The 17,486-nt window shown below is 35.2% G+C and overlaps 1 long non-coding RNA gene across 3 annotated transcripts in view; it reads left to right on the top strand.

The window, feature by feature from the left end:
- LOC147826441 (uncharacterized) overlaps positions 1–17,172 on the top strand; it is a 118,244-nt gene extending 101,072 nt beyond the window's left edge. For all 3 annotated transcript variants that reach the window (XR_015439549.1, XR_015439548.1, XR_015439550.1), the window contains one exon: positions 12,715–17,172. This is a non-coding gene — a long non-coding RNA (uncharacterized LOC147826441). The remainder of the gene's footprint in view (positions 1–12,714) is intronic.
- Positions 17,173–17,486: the final 314 nt, after the last annotated feature.

The raw sequence follows: 17,486 nt of genomic DNA, 5'->3' as shown, positions 1-17,486 counted from the left end.
ATGAAAAATATCTCTAGTCTTGCCCTCAACTCTCTCATTTTCTCCCTACCAGGACAAAAATTTTCATATCTTTTTAGCTGATGCTCTTGGCATTTACCTCCATAATCATAAATACCTTGTTAGATAATTTTTTACCTAATAGTTTCAAAGCTTTTAAAATTTTTATTAGTACATGTTTGTAGTACATAATGGTTACACTGATCATGTGCATAATATTTTTTTCATGTTCTTCCCCTCCCCTCTATACCCTTTCCCTTCATCTGTTGCTCCCCTTACTTTTGGCAAAAGAACTATCTCCCTGTTTCCTATTATCTGTCTTTTATTTTTCTCTTTAAATTACTTATACATTGGGTTTCTCATATAAAAGAAACCATGCAATTGAGAGATGATTGATATACAAAAGTTGTACATATTTAATATATACAACTTGATTAATTTGAAGAAAAGTATATGTACCCATGAAACTATCACCACAATCAATGCCATACACCTATCCGTCATCTCCAAAAGTTCCCTTATGTATTATTATTATTGCTATCAAGACAGTTAAGTTCTACCTCTTAACAAATATTTAAGTGTGTAGTATTATTGACTGTAGGAACTATGCTATACAGTAATCTCTAGGATTTACTCATTTTGTATTACTAAATTGTACTTTCCCTTCATTCCCCATTCATTCACTGTAGTAACCATCATTCCTCTCTCTGTTTCCATGTGTTTGATTATTTTAGATTTATCGTGTAACTACTATCATACGTCCTTCTGTGCTTAGCTTATTTCACTTACCATTGTGTTTTTCTTCCTGGTTCATCCATGTTGTCACATTTGGCAGAAATTCCTTCTCTTTCAGAGCTGAATAATTCATCACATGTACATACTGCATTTGCCTCTGTTGGTAGACTTTTGAATTGCTTCCATGTCTTAGCTACTGTGACTAATGCTGTGGTGAACATAGGAATGCAGATATCTCTTTGGAATTCTGATTTCAATTCCTTTGAATATATGCCCAGTAATGGATTTGCTAGATTATATGTAGTTTTATTTTGAATTTTTTGAAGGACATCTATACTGTTACCCATAGTGGTTACACTAATTTACATTTGCAGCAGTGTATAGTTGTTCACTTTTCTCCACATTCTTGCCAATACTTGAATTTTCTCTCTTTCTTTTAAAACAAATTAATAGCTTTCATAACAAGTGCTAGGTGATATTTCATTGTGTTTTTTTTTTTTTGTATTGGGAATAGAACTGAGGACCTTGTGCTTGCAAGGCAGGCAGCAGTACCACTGAGCTAAATATCCGGCCCATCATTGTGTTTTTACATTGCATTTCCCTGATGAATAGTAATGTTGGATACCTTTTTGTATATAAGCTGTATGTCTTTTTCTTTCTTTTTCTTGATAAATGTCTATTCAGTTCTTTTGCCTGTTTTGTAATTGGGTTTTTTTCTATTGAATTGTAAGATACAATTGACACACTGTGTACATGGTTTCCACATCTATGGATTCAGCTAACCAATGAATGGCTATACAGCACCCCCCCCCCCCATATTCATGAGGATCTAACTCCCTGTTATTTTTTTCCCCCATACCAGGGATTGAACTCAGAACCTTATACTTGCCAGGCAGGCGTGGTGCCACTGAGCTAGTCCCTGGCTTTAACTCACTGTAATTTAAATTCTAAGTGTTCCGTGTTTTAAATGAATCAGCAGTAGAAGTTAGAAAATAAAATTCTTCCTATAATATTTTATGGAAACTTAGGTCATTTGAATAGGCACACAAAATATATGTATGCTCTTTTGATTATGACAGAAGAAAACTCACATGCTCTTATTGTATTTTTCAACTTAAAAATTTGATGAGCAGTGTTTTATTTCCCTTGTCTTCATTTTTTATCTTGGCTTTGTAACTGAATCATAAAAGTTAAAATTATATAAAGTATCATTATTCCTCTAGCCAAGTCTAAATGTACAATATGACAGATAAGCCCTAGAAAATGCTGTTTTGAAGTATGCAGAGAATAAATCATTAATAAAAATAAAAAATTAAAAGTTTTATAGAGATACCCTATTATTCAGTGAGCAGAAAACCTGATATTGAAAACATCTGGAATCATGTCAACTTTGAAAGTTAAAAAAAAAAGAGATGAATCTATTTGCTTTATGTAATATCAAAGGAAGTGTTAATGAGAAGTGTCTTAGTTACTTTTCTCATTGCTGAGACAAAATACCTGATGCTCAAAGTTAAGAGAGGAAAGGTTTATTTGGCTCATAGTTTGTAGAGGTTTCTCCACAGTCTGCTGGCTCCAAGGCAGGGTGCAAGGCAGACAAGCATTACAGATGAGAAACAGTTCATGGTGGGCAGAAGGTAGCAAAACAAGTAAGAGACTTTAGCAGCTTTTTTCTGCCCCTATTAACCTATTCTATTTAGGATACCAGGGTTAGGGTGGTGCCAAACCAATCAGTGGACTCACTTAGTAATCACATACCCTTAATCCCAGCATCACACACTCTAGATACAGCCACCTCTGAAAAAGACCTACCTATGACCACCTGAGTATTTGGGCGGACATTTAGACACAAACCATAACAAGAAGTGAACAAGGAAATGCGTGAAAATAGTGAAAGGTAGTAGAGGATGCAAGACAAGTTGGGAACAGAGCTTGGCAAACACAGAACAAATGTCAAAGGAGTAATGAGAATTAAAAAGTTAGGGGATTATGTGCTGAAGTTTTCTGATGGCAGAGAAGGAGTTCCTGTTACAAATTCAGAAGGTGGAAAAACCAAAAGTAATTTAGATTTTTGTATTTTGGCAGCATTGTGTCATTATAAAAACATTTCAGCTATGGGGAAGATTTGCAGAGTAGAACAGAGGATATTTATGGAAAGGTAAGCTAAATGTCACTGGATGCCATTGACACATAGGTTTATATAGTTGAACTGTGAGGAGGCTTTTTGTCTGAAAAGAAGTGGCCAATAGGTTACAACAAAATAGAAGAATGTAGGTTATATAACAGTGTAAAGTTGAATATGTATATACAAGGAACAGAGTGACTGTATTATTTCAGTTTGTGACATAGGATGTCATCTTTTTCCCAGAAAAGACAAGTGAAAAATATTGTGCTAATTTTCACAGAAAATACAGATATGAACATGACTTGAAAAGTAAAAATAAAGGGAGTTCTATATAAAAAAAGGGAGATCTATAAAAAAAATTGGCAGATCTGTAAAATACTGACTGGCATAAATTATATAATTAAAAAACCCCTGAAGGAGTAGCTTAAAGATTCTTTGAGAAATTCAAGGACATTAAAGTAACAAAGTATGGTGGTTAGCAAGAGCATGGACTTTAAACTCAAGTAGGTCTAGTATTTTTTTATTTATAATGAGTGATACTTGGCCATTCATTCAAACACTTCATCTCAGTTTCTTCACCTCTTATATTAGGATAACAATATCTTTTTTCTTTTTTTTGATACTGGGGATTGAACTCAGGACCTTGCAGTTGCAAGGCAGGCAGCAGCACCAATGAGCTAAATGCCCCGCCCAAGGATTATAATATCTATTTGCTATGTCTTGGGTGTCCCCAGAATTCATGTGTTGGAAACATATTTGGAGGTAGGGCCTTTGGGGGATAACAAGGATTAGACGAAGTTATGAGGCCACCAGCCCCATGATTACATTAGTGGCTTTGTATAAAGAGGAAGGGAGACCATGTGAAGCCTTGCCCTAACTTGGGACTGCAGAGTTTCTACCTATAAGAAGGTGTTCACCAGATATAGCCCTTCAATCTTGGATTTTTTCTTTTAGCCTCCAGAATTGTAAGAAAATCATTTCTTCAAAAATTACCTAGTCTGGGGCCAGCGATTTAGCACAGTAGTTCCACCACCTGCCTTGCAAGCGCAAGGCCCTGAGTTCGATACCCGGTACCAAAAAAAAAAAAAAAAGTTACCTAGTCTGTAGTATTCAGTAATAACAACAGAAAAGGGACCAAGACATACTTCATAGTCTTGTGAAAATATTCAATTGAGTATGGATTCAAAGCATGTAACTTAGTGATTATAGCATAAAATCTCAACAAATGTTAGCTGTTATAACTATTATCAAGTATCCAGCTAAAACAAGACATTTAGGTTTAAAAATGTGTATTTCTCATTCTTAGGAAAAAGAACAAAGTGAAAAGACACCTGCATTTGACTTATTGTAAATTAAAATGATAAAAGATTTTAAAGAAATAGTATCAGTTTGCTGTGATTTTTTTCAAAAGACTAGCTTTGGGTTCCAAAATCAGATATCACTCGAGAAGCCTACACCACCTGTTGTCAAAGAGGAAACTATGAAACAGTTCTATGGCTTTGTCTTTGTTCCTACTCCTAAGAACTCCTGAATATTTGATGTTGATCCAGAATAAATAAATGGTGGCTCGATTAACTAGGACTTCTATGTTTATTAGGGCATGTGGTGCCACACAGTATTGACTGTTTTTACATGGCCTTGCCTCTTTCTGAACCATAAACCCTTTTGGAGACTGGAAAATTTATTTCACCTGGAGCATTTGTGGTTAGTATACATTTAATTGTTTATCATTCAGAAGTTAATGCCTGGAGGAGGTAATGTATTTTTTAAAAAAAGATCTTACTGTTTCTACCATTGGTAGAAGGGTGTCATTTTTATTGCTAGACATTGTAAGATTTAACTTGTGGAGTCACCTAAAGAGATTGGGGATATTTGAATGTTGTCCTCATTGTACTTTATTGTTTTAGTCTATTGGATGATCCTGTTTTTTTCAGGGTGACATGTAACTAAAAAATATAACCATGAGAAATTTTATCACTTATCTAGAAAGTAGATAGATCTTTCTACTTCCCATAACAACACACAGGGAAATTTAAATGTTGCCTGCCTAAATTCTCTTAAAAATAAAGGGCTTATAGGGGCCGGGGATTTAGCTCAGTGGTTCCGCTTGCCTCCTTGCAAATGCAAGGTCTGGAGTTCAATCCCCAGTACCCCGCCCCACCAAAGGCTCATTGACAATTGTGACTCAACGTTATATTTCCAATGGCAACTTTTACAATTTTTTTCAGCTTTAAAGTAAGATGCTATCATTTTCTTCAAGTCAAATTTCTTGACATATTGACACATCCTCCCATTTGAAAACAGTGCAATTCCAAGGTGGTTGCAAAGATAAGCTATGGGATACTCTATTAAATGCAGATCCTCTTAGCCCCACATTTTGGTTTTGCTGTAATGATCAGTTCCTAGAGGTTTTGCTAGGCTTCAGGTGGATTCAAACAGGCGTGTCTTATGCCAAGACAAAGCATTCATTCTTCTCTGTGTCACAAGATGGCATAGGACACTGTGGGAATCATCTTAGCACCCTCTATGGTAGTGGGGCTGAGTTAACATCCATGGGTCCATTCTTGATGAGTGGGGGAGGAGTGTTGAATTGTTCCCAGGCGGACAGTTCTGAAACACATTTTATAAAGGTGCCAACTCAGTTATGCATTTCTGTGTTGGCCTTTCCACCTGTTTTCCACTCCTCTAGATTCTCATTCTTGATTCATGCAATCACTTCACCCAAATTTTCATCTCATATTGCTTTTTTTTTTTTGGTACCAGGGATTGAACTTGCGTTTGTGAAGCAGGCGGCAGAACCACTGAGCTAAATCCCCAGCCCTTATATTCTGTCTTTAGGGAACACAGTCTGAGAAAACCACCAACACTTATATTTGGGATTTATTTTATAAGGGATGAAACATTTCTTTCTGGGGTGCACTTATGTGTATTAGAATCTATTATGTAGGATTTTGTGAGGGTTGAATAAATTAATACATGTGAAACACTTATAAATTAATAGTGCAGTGGAAGCACTTAGTAAATGTTACTCATCGTTGTTGATATTGTTCTACTATTTAGTGCCCAAGGATTTTGACTGTATGTGCTTAGTGGATCCACTTTGGTGGGGTACTTTATAAGGATGCTGGCAGAAACCATTTGACTAAAATGTTTCTGAAGCAAAATATGGTTGACATTTTGAACTACTATTCATGCCTCCAGAGTTAATCAGCAAATGTATTTCAGTAGGAATTGGTGAAACACTAAGTCTGGAGTATCTTTACATGTATGGTTCAGAGTCCTACCCTTTTCCACATTTCTAAGTTATTTTCTTTTTTTGCAGTAGTCAATGTCTCATTGGTGGTTTACACGTCCAGGTTGGGTTGTCAGAGGTGATAGGACTATTACTTGCTCTGCTGTTTGTCCAGGTTCAGTCATTAAAGGACATTCAGAATCAGTGAAATAACAACGGATGCTTATTTAAAATTACTATGTGCCATGCTGTATATATGTTTTTACATATATTAACTAATTTAATTTTCATGTTAAGCTTATTAACCAGATACTGTTATTATCTCCATTCTACAGAAAAATAAACTGTGCGCAAAAGAGTTTGGTGACTTGATTAAAGTCATATCCTGTAATGACAAAGCAGTCTGGCTGTAATCTCTGATCATAACTACTCTATTCTCCTGTGCTCTGTGAACAGAATTAATCTTGAGCCCCTTACTGTTTCACAAAATAATGAAATGAGAATTTGGGGAGGTGTTACTCTTTTCCTTATGAATTCTCTGTGCAAATGTCCAAAAAGAAAAGCTGCTCTCTTGAGCCTCTTTAGCTATGAGAAACAAATCTCAGAAACCGTACCTGAAAAACACAACAAATTAAGTTTTTGGCAGAAGGCTGCCCAGAACAGCCTTTTCCATTATTAAAAATTCACTTCAGGATCTTAATTTTCCCTAACTACACTTTCTAAAAACACAAGTGTGTGCATTTGAATTTGTGTGGGTGTGTATGTGCGTGTATAAACATTCAGACATTCAGTGCATTGTAAGTTACACTAACTTAACTATCCCTTAATTACACCTTTCAGAAACATAAATGTGTGCATTCTTGCTTGTGCAGATGCACACATTCATCTTGTAATATGGTTTCATTGTTGTTTAGTGTTTAAATTGTGAATACAAGTCTACATTCAGCTGGTTTCTCTTTATAGAAAAGTTCCAACTACAAAGAAATTTGTAGAATTCTTTAAAATTTTTGAAATGTAAAAACTTCACTATATATCTTGAAATTTTTCAGCCTGATAACTTTTTTCTGAAATACTTGCAACCTCTTCAAGAAATATAGATGTGTCCTGCATTTTAGAAAAGTTTTCTTATGATATATCTTCATTTTCCCCCTGTTCTTTAAGCATAACACTGATTGATATATTGGATCTCTGATGGCTCTACTCTGTGTTTATCATTTTGGGTCAAGTTGATGTTGTTCTTTTCTTTGTGTTTGTCTAAAATCTGTCCTCCATGTCATTGATTAAGTTTCTGAAGTACTAAGTCCATTCTTTGCTATAAATTTATAATTTATCTTAAAATCTTGTTTCTTTGCTACTTACTTTTCTTAAAATTTGGTAATAGCATTATTTTATTTTCTCCTTAACTCTTTCCTTATCATTGCCAGACATTTTATCAAATCCTGTTGTGCTTTAAACATTTTCCTACACTATAAAGTCCATGTTTTCTTTAATTTATTTGAGCGTATGAAATAATTTTACTCTAAAAATTCTTTTTGTGTCTTGTAATGAATCTTCCCAGGTGGTGTCTTCACCTATTTTTTGCATTCTGTATTCCTTTCCTTACTTTTTTCCCCCAGAAAATTTTGTGCAAATCCAAAGCTTTTCTTCTTACTTCAGCATTGAATGTAGCGCTCATTTATCCTGGCTTTTGAATCTTCCATTCATAAATTGAGCTGAGTTCCTCGAAGATGGCAACATATGTTTTCTGCTTATCTTTTCACAACTTGTTAGTGATGGTTGGTATGCAAAGCCACAGGTCGAGAATTTTGCTTCCTCATACTGTATCTTTCTGTAGCTTGCCATGAATTAAATGTTTATGCTCCCATACTGAAAGCCTAAATCTCAAGGTGATGGTATAGGAGGTGGGGGCTTTGGGTGATGATCAGTAGCTTTGTAAAGGAGACCCGAGAGATATTTCCTCTTTCTGCCATGGAATGATGCAGCAATAAGGGACCATCTGTGAGGAAGAGGGCCTTTGCGAGATATGGAACACGCCAGTGCCCTGATCTTGAAGGTCCCAGCCTTCAGAACTGGGATTTTTGTTTTAGCTGTTCAAAAGGATTAGTACGTAACTTGCCCATTGGGCCAGATAATTTTGATGTGAGCTGTTGTGATGATGTCTAGGAGGATTGTTTTAAGTACGGATGATCTTTGTTTTCTTGGTATACCATGCTCTTTGGTCAAAAGTTGGATTAAAGTGATGCCTGGTAAAGAATTACCTTTTCCTTTTTTTGGTGGGAATGTTTTCTTCTTGGCATAGACAGTCTGGTTCTCAGTGCACAGTTGGGCTATCATCAAGGCCTCATCTCTCCATTTAGGAAGCATCAGTTATATAGGCATCTCCTTTAACTGTCCCTTGTCCGCTGATCTGTGGAGGGAAAACTCACCAAAGATGAGGCTTCCTCAGTTCCTAGATTCTGTGCTTTGGTTGGTGTCGGTGGGAGCCTTGAGAGTTCTCCTCTCTTCCTGCACTGCTTCATGATGCTCTTAAACTGGAAATGGGACTGCTGCTAGTGTCTGTGCTCAACTTAGTCTAAATTGTAACTCATATAGAACTGATAAACACTGCTTATATTTTTGTGTAAGGTTGAGTCCTTTCTGGTATTAATACAGATTATTTTGTTTGACCTTTTTTATTACTTTAGATCTTTCATTGGGCATTAGGGAGTGTTTTAAATAGATGTGTTTGCTCCCATATTCTTTTTGTAAAGCATCTATGATACATTTAAAAGGATTGCAATTAAGACTTGCTAAAATAAAAAAGGTTAAATTAAGCTTTCATTATCAGGGAAAAAATGATTCTTTTTAGTACACCTTGCTCACACCATAATTCCCTCATTAACTGAAGCATTGCTGTTTTTCAGTCTCATCTCTAAATAAATTCGTTTTATTCTTATAAATATCATTTATAATCCCTATCAACTCAAAGGTTTCACAAATTCTTAAAACTACCATTATTAATTTTCTGCTGTTATAAACCAAATGATGAATTTAAATCAGGTAAACATTTGCCCTTATTTCTCGTATATTTAAGTGAAATTACATTTGCCCCCAATTATATTTAACTAGATATGAATTATGGGAATTACTGAGTTCATAATAACCCATTCTCAACTATTTTAATTTTTCTATTATTTTATACCCATTAATTTCATATATTGATTCTATTCTGATTTTTTAAATATTATTTTTGTAATTAAGTTTAATTTATTACAGACCTAATGATGATGCAAAATTCTCAAATAGTACTCATAAATATCAACTTAAATTGATATTTTCAAGACCTATAAAAAGTTTAAATATAAATCTATATAAATATAAATGAAAATATAAATCTATAGAGATATAAATATATTTCTATATGAAATATAAATCTATAGAAATTAGTTAAAAATGAGAGAAGGTCTGATGTAAAATGAACTTTTAATCTGTACAACATTATAAACTGATACAGACACTTTGTAATTATTTGAGCAATTTAATTAAGGTAGAGAACCAAATTGGATAGTTCAAGTAAAAAGGTCCACATGGGGATAAATCGCATCACAGATGAAATATCAGTTCAGGAGGACTGAATTAATCTTTTATTTGGGTAAAACTGCTATTCATGTACTCCTTTTTCATATATTCTTTTCAGATGAAGGGACAAGGATTAAATCATTTGAAAAAGGCCACATGGTGCTATCACGGGAGCTGAGATAAGCCCTCATCATTTTGTATTGTTTAGGCTACTTAGCTACTCTCCATTTTCTAAAGTTCACAGGCTAGATATTTCCTGAGGTAGTAGTTTGATTTTAATGGATCATCCAACAATGAACTAAAATATTCCACCCAGAAAATGTATCTTTTGTGTGTGTAATCATCTGTGTTTCAGAACTGTCCTTGCTTTAGAGAATGAATCATCTTTTCTTTTGTTTTGAAGATTATATTTTCTTTTTTTTATTAAATTCTTTTATTGGTACATTTTAGGTATACAGCACAATTACATTTCTCATGGGGAATTGTACTTTTACATAATGCATCTTGGTTCTTATTTTTTCCCCATTCCTAGCCCTCCCTTCACCCCCTCCACCCTTCCCTATTTGCAAAGACTTTATTTCCATTTTTTCCATTTCTCAGCATTTTTCCTTTCCCTTCTTTCCTTTCCCCTGCCCCTCCCACTACCCCTACCCCTTTGGACCTTTTCTTCCTATTTTGCATTATCGATTATTCATTCTAATCATTGGTACATTTTAGGTATACAATAGAATGACATTCATCATTGGAAATTTGCACCTTTACATAGTCTCTCTTGGTTCTTATTTTTCACCCTTGCCCAGCCCTCCCTTCAACCCCTCCATTCCTATTTACAAAGATTTTGTTCCTATTTTTCCATTTTCTCATATTAATCCCATTCCCTTCTATCCTTTGAAGATTATATTTTCAAAGGGTGTGATACTTGGGTCCATGAGTCCAGTTTCTCTTTGCATTCTCTCTTTTCAAGGGATGGCACCTATGCTGTCCAATTATCTAGATGAGAAACACAGAATCTTCCTAAACAACTGCCACCTCTACTCTTCATTTAAAAAAATTCATCATCCAATCTTGTTTGTTTTCCTTCCCAAATGTCTTTTAAATACATCCACCTTATTATTTTTATCTTTACTGCCAATAATATCCTGCACTGTTTCTATCATCTGAACAGTTGCTGTAGCCTCCTTGCACGCTCTTCCTCTGTCTCCTATAATCTGTTTTCCATCTATTTCTTCTGTTTCTCACTGAATAACTATGGTGATCTTTTCAAAATGTAAAAAAAAAAATTAGTCTCATGCTTACATCATGTTAAGGTTTCCCCTTGATTTTAGGCCAGGCACCAACTGACACGATCATTTCTCATCATTCTTTCGCTTGGTACCTTCACCCACATGAAGCTTCTTGTGTAATGTAAACTGATCTGGCTTCAAAACAGGGGCTTCCTAAATGCCATTTATCTGGAGACTCACATCTCTTTGTTGACAAATATCTAGGTGATTACAGAGGTCGTTGGGAAGATGATGTCTGACCAAGTAGATTAAGCATGGAAGATCAATAGCATGTGAGGGTATTGGAAATATAACATAACTAAGCAAATTTAAGTCATGAGGACCTTGCTTTTTTAATTGCCAGATAATAATTATAATATTTATGAGGTACAGTGTGACATTTTGTGCATCTGTACATTGTATATTAACTTGGGATATTTATCTACATTCTCAGACATTTATTATTTCTTGTGATGAAAATATTCAAATCTTCTTTGCTAGTTATTCTGAAATATATGATATGTTATTGTTAACTATAATTATCCTTCTGTGTAGAATACCAGAACTTATTCTTATTTGGGTGGGACTGTATTCTTTAACCAATCTCTCCCCATTCTCCCCATTCTCTTACCCCTGCTGGCCTCTGTTATCCCCTGTTCTTTATCCTAAAGATGATGGAGGACTGTTAAAGCCATAGGTTATATTATGTACAAATGTTTGGAGGAGTGAATCATTATTTGTGTGTACACATCTATAATTCATGTATGTATGGTGCCAGTAATTGAACCTAGGACCTTGCACATGCTTGGCAAGTGTTCAACCATTGAAGTAAACCCATAATCTCGAAATACATTTTTTAAAAGGTAAATTCATGCCTCATACAAATATAAAATGAGTATGTCAAAGGTTTTATTAAGTCATGAATTGAGAAACCATGAAGATATCACAACTGATTTTTAAAAGGAAATTTGAAAAAAAGCTCCACATGTAAATATAAGCTATCAGGAGCAGTGCTATACATTGATGAATAGATGCAAAATAGTCAATATCCCAGGGACAAAAATTAACTGCATATCCCCAGGATATAACTCATTTGCATTAATACAAGCAAGAGACATTTGCATTACAATCAGTTTTCCATAACTTACAGAGTTGAAAAATAAGCAGAGTGAAAAGTGAAGGTAATCTGCAAGAGCATGTTAGGATACCTAGTAATCTTTCCCCCTCATTTTAAAATCTTTCACAATTGTTGTGGACTCATTTTATGTGCAAAGAAGTATAAATAATTTCTTTTTGTGAAGTAGAATGTATGAAGGGAGGGGTGTTGGGGAGATTTTTGAAGGGCCTTAATGTTACTCTATTTTGGATTTTATGTTGAAGGTGATGAAGGAGCCAGTGAAGGACCTAACTAGAGGGCTTCCTTATGCTTTCCTTCATGTTATTACTAATTTAAAAATTCATTCCTTAAAAGACACATTTTTTTTTTTTGGTACCAGGGATCGAACTCGGGTCCTTCTGTTTGCGAGGCAGGTGGTGGAACCACTGAGCTAAATCCCCAGCCCAAAAGACACATTTTTTGAGAGTATTTTAGGTCAATTGTGAAGTTCTCCTGGATTTAATACTTTCACAGGGTGATATGGAGATTAAGATGGTCATCTGTAAGGAGGCTGTGTTGAAAATGTATCAGTACCCAATGTTTAAGCAGTTGCTGATTTTAAAAACCATAAACATCTAGTTTGTAGCAGTCGTTTTCTACAGCAGCTGTACCATATTACATACAAATGCTTTCTTGCCTTTTCTTCCACCAGGTCTTCCTGCCCACCCGTCTTTATCAGAGCAGGTGCAGCATGATGAGGCTTCCTGCCAACACTTTGCCAGTCCTGGAGATACAGGTGGTGTTTTATGAAACCTGGACTTTTCCTCTCCCCAACTCCTGTAGTTTATTTGCACAGTAAGTTTTTTCCACAAAGAGCCTCCTTGACCTCCTTGGAAGTTCTGTGAACTTGGCTTCTTCCATCCCTGGGCATTGTTTCTGTTTTGGGTTAGATTAGATTAATTCCACTCTGACTTTTGAAGGGAGAATTTTCACTGAAATTACTAACATCTTAAATCTACCATGTGTGTGATTAATTTTAACTCATTCTCACCAGTTATTTATATTGCCATTGTAGTGATAATATATCAAAACTGTGCTTATCTATAAATCTTCATTAATTCCTATTTTAGAAAAAAATACAAGTAGGTATTTTAAAATGGTTTCCTACTGCATGATCATCATGGGCTGACCCAGTTACAGATTCACTTTTATTACATACCCATATAAAATAATATCCATATTGTGTTTATATACATCAGTGCACAGGAAGAGGCCACCCTCTTTTAACTTACAGAAGTGACAGGTTTATTTACATCAAGCTTTAACTTAGAGTGCACTGGAGGTTTTCAATTGCAATCACTCAGCTTTGCACACCAAGTCCCAGAGAATCCATTAAAGTCATCGATTTGTCTTTTTTATTTCATACTAAAACTATTGCTACCATACAACTTGTAGTATATGTTCTCATAAGTTCTTAAAATGAACATGCTTGGATATAGATATTCAATTCTGGATTTTGCATAAGTGGCCTCTATTTTGCCTAAATGGTGATGTTTGGATGTTAACCAGGTACCTGCTACCCTTGTGTAGAGACCTTGTGCAGTTTCACTTTTGAAGCCTTCATGTTAACTTTCCCAAAGCAAAGCACCTATTTGAAATAAGTTGCATGTGTTTAATATGCAGGGTTGTTGCACAAGGGCAGAGGAGTAACCCTCTACTTGCTCTTGGGAGGTTTTAGCCAGCTAGTATGCCATCGTCTCACCTCCTGTGCAGGGGCCTCATGACAGGTCCCTACGAGGTTGTTGACAGCAATTTCCTGTAAGAAATAGCCTCCAGCACCATGTTTATTGTTGGCTGAGAACATTCCCCAAGATGAATTGTAATACTCCCAGGTGCTTCAGTTATCTGAAGAGATATGGCAAAATTCTCAGTCTGGCCTCTAAAACAAAAATTTATCTTAATTCATGGTATGTGGTACTCAGTAGTTTATTTCAGGGAAGGAGGAAGAGAATGGGACTTGTTCAGAAACTGGAGGAAGAGTAGTTTGATCAACTCCTAAACTTATCAATCAGCCTGAGAGGAAGGACAGTTAGTTTTGTTGAAAATGGTTGTCTTGTTTCCTGATTGGCCTTTTGTGGCATTTTCCTAAAGATGCTGACTTCTTTAATCTGACATGGAAGTCAGAAATAGTTTTATCTGGCCATTGTTACAATTTGAATAAGAGGTTTGTTTAATACTTTTGCTTAATGTTGGTATATTGGTCAGGTGTAATGCTGATTAAATTCTGCAACACAGTGGAAATAACCCCAAAATGTCTTTAGTTCCCATGTCTGAAAAAAATGGTATTTGCGTGATAAAAATCAAGTTGGACTTCTTGCCTTTGTACTCATAAGCAAACATGGTTGTTGAAATGTAATTAAATGTGCCTTACAGACTGTTTTATAAAGTCATGTAGGAACTTGATTTAAAAATCAAATTTTGATGTAATAAATGTATCATTATTTCAAAACCTTACCTGCCACTTTTATTTGTGACCTCATTGAGGTATGAATCTAAGCAGATATGGCCCTGACAATTAACTTTGTATCTTTGTGTTCACTGTTGACGGTATTTAGAGAGAAGACAATACCTGACAATATGCTGAATGGAAACATGTACTTACTAACTATATTGGTTTCTAGAACTCTTGTGTATTAATGTGTATGTTGCTACCCTCTGTTTCTTGAGAGGTCCTGAGAGCCTGTTCTTTCATAATAAAACATGTCTCCCTAGTGCTCTCTGAAATCCCCCCAGAATAACTGCTAAGAATCATATATTTTGTTAACTGTTTAAAGCATTTAGTCTCACAATGCACTCGAGTTTTTCCATTTATTTTATTAATCCAAGATTTCCCAGGGATTTAAGGAAGAGGATTTCAAACAGATCAATTTTCAGTGTAAGAAAAAGATGACAAATCAACATCATACTTTTTACCACTACTTTTCCATTCACTAAATGCAATGTTTGTTGAATACTGCATTGAATAGAGTCAGCTTTTCAGCAGGCAGTCAGCCCTGCCTAGAATCTTCACCTTTTAGTCTTTGGATGAAAGCTCATGGATGGTATTATTCCAGGTGGCCAAACTTTATAGATTAAGTCACAGTAGGCACAGAGAAAGGATATACTGCATTTTATTTACTCATCACCAACTGATAGATTATATTAATAAATCTTATTAATAATGCTATCAAGAATATTTGCATAGGGCTGGGGATTTAGCTCAGTGGTTCCACCACCTGCCTCGCAAGCACAAGGTCCCAGGTTACCAAAATCCTGGGTACCAAAAAAAAAATTTGCATAAAAATTTTATCATAGCAAATTTCAAACGTACACAAAAGTAAGCAAAACAGCCTAGTAAATTCCTATGTGCCCATCATCCAGGTTCAGCAATTAGGAATTTATGAACAATCTTGTTCCTTTTCTAACCCCTTGACATTTCCCGTGTATTATTTTGAGGTAAATCTTTAATGTCCTATTGCGGTGATTAAAATAGAGTTTCAATGTGATTCTCCTTGAGTTCCACCCAGGAGATTGGTGGAGTACACTTCTGGATGTGTCTGAGTGGGTCACACAGGCATGGCCTTAGGGTAATATCTGGTCCCTTACCCCTTCTGCTGTGCCACCCTTCTGCTGTGCTTCCTGGCCGCCTTGGACTAAGCAGCTTACTCCACCGCGCCCTTCTGCCATGATGTTTCTGCTTTGGAGCCAGAGATCATGGACTGAAAGTGTGAGCAAATTAAACTTCTCCTCCTATAAGTTGAGGGTGTTGGGTATTGTGTCTTAGAATGAGAGAGCTGACTAATACATCTACCATTCTATCATAAATTGCTTGTGTGTGTGTGTGTATAGTATTTCAACATATATGATAACCCCCACTTTTAAAGCATAATTACCATACTATCAACATACTGAAAAATAGCATTGATTACTTATATTCTTTTATCTAAATCTAAATCAGATACCTACTATGTCCACATTTTCAATTTTCTCAGAAATACTATAAATTTTAGAAAGTTTTAAAATTAGTACCCAAATAAGATCCACATACTGTAACTGATTAGGGTAAATATTGTACATTGTTTTTTAAAAAATGTTAGGTCCCAATCCATTTCTGTCTTTTTTGTCTCTCAGAGAATTTGTTTGTTGAATAAACTGTATCATTTTTCCTGTAGAGTTTCTTCCAGTCTGACTTTTGCTGATTGCATTCCCGTGGTGCAGTTTATGTTTCTGTCTCTTGTATTCCCTATAAATTGGTAGTTGGAGCTAGAAGTTTGATCAGATTCAGGTTTCATTTTATTTTTTTCCGAAAATATTTTGTTCTTCCATCTGGAGGAACATATGCATGGTTTTTCTCTTCTTTGTCTTATATTTCTTCCTTTGAACCACTTTAATTCATTCTCAATTCATTAGGGGTTGCAACATGGTATACTGCAAGACTCCATAGGGCCTACTTCTACAAAGAGAAAATCCTCTCATTTACTATTTGGCTATCCAGTTAATAAAAGAAAGGGAAGATAAATATTCTATTCTTCTTTCCATTTTATCAATTTATAAAATAGTAATTGTTTATTATCCCCCAAAGGCAACCAAGTCACATATTAAACATAATAATACACATTCAATTTAATCACATTCAATACAATTCCTTTTTTTTTTTGGTACCGGGGATCGAATTCTGTACCTTGTACTTGTGAGGCAGGCAGCAGAACCACTGAGCTAAATCCCCGGCCCCTACAATTCCATTTTAACATAAGAAAATATATAATAATTTATAATATAACTCAAATATACTTCTCTGTCCTCAGAGTGGAACAGCTTGTCTGACACAACTCAGATAGGTACCAAACTCTAGGCACCATACCTACCATCAGTCTGTTTTTGCTAGGAAAAAGAAATAGTTGTGCAACTGAGCGTGGAGTAGAAGAGGCAGTTAGGCAGCACGTTTTGCTCTATTGACAATTCAAAAACGGTTTTCAAAAGAGCATGAGAAAACTTTTAAGGGTGATGAAACTTTTTATACCTTCATCATGGAGATGACTGTATTTGTCAAAACATCTATAATTATACATTTGAATACTGACTTTTTTGTATATAAATTATACTTAAAATTGTAATTCTAACTTGATTTTGTGTGGCCATATATATATATATATATATATGCAGAAAATGTATATATACAAAAAATGCATACACACCTCAGGAAAAGAAAGATAGTATGATTTTTTAAAATATATGTTGTTACCCTCATGTGGGAAACCCTAGAAGATGTTATACGTTATATCACAGAAAACCTACTATATTGCTAGCTCTTAGAGAAGAAACTGAAAATGCATATGTAGCAGTGTCAGTGTCCAAGGTTACCCAAGCAAAAGTTAGCTGTACTAAAAAATGTCTGGAAGTTATGGCCACCACTTTGAGCACCTCTTGCAATTGTAGAAGCCAAAG

The sequence above is a fragment of the Heterocephalus glaber genome, unplaced genomic scaffold (genome assembly GCF_053883595.1).
Source record: "Heterocephalus glaber isolate CG9 unplaced genomic scaffold, H.glaber_assembly_v1.0 deba00001472, whole genome shotgun sequence".
In the NCBI taxonomy this organism is placed as follows: domain Eukaryota; kingdom Metazoa; phylum Chordata; class Mammalia; order Rodentia; family Bathyergidae; genus Heterocephalus; species Heterocephalus glaber.
The sequence above is the reverse complement of the archived record's forward strand: the minus strand, read 5'-3'. Positions and strand labels throughout refer to the sequence as shown.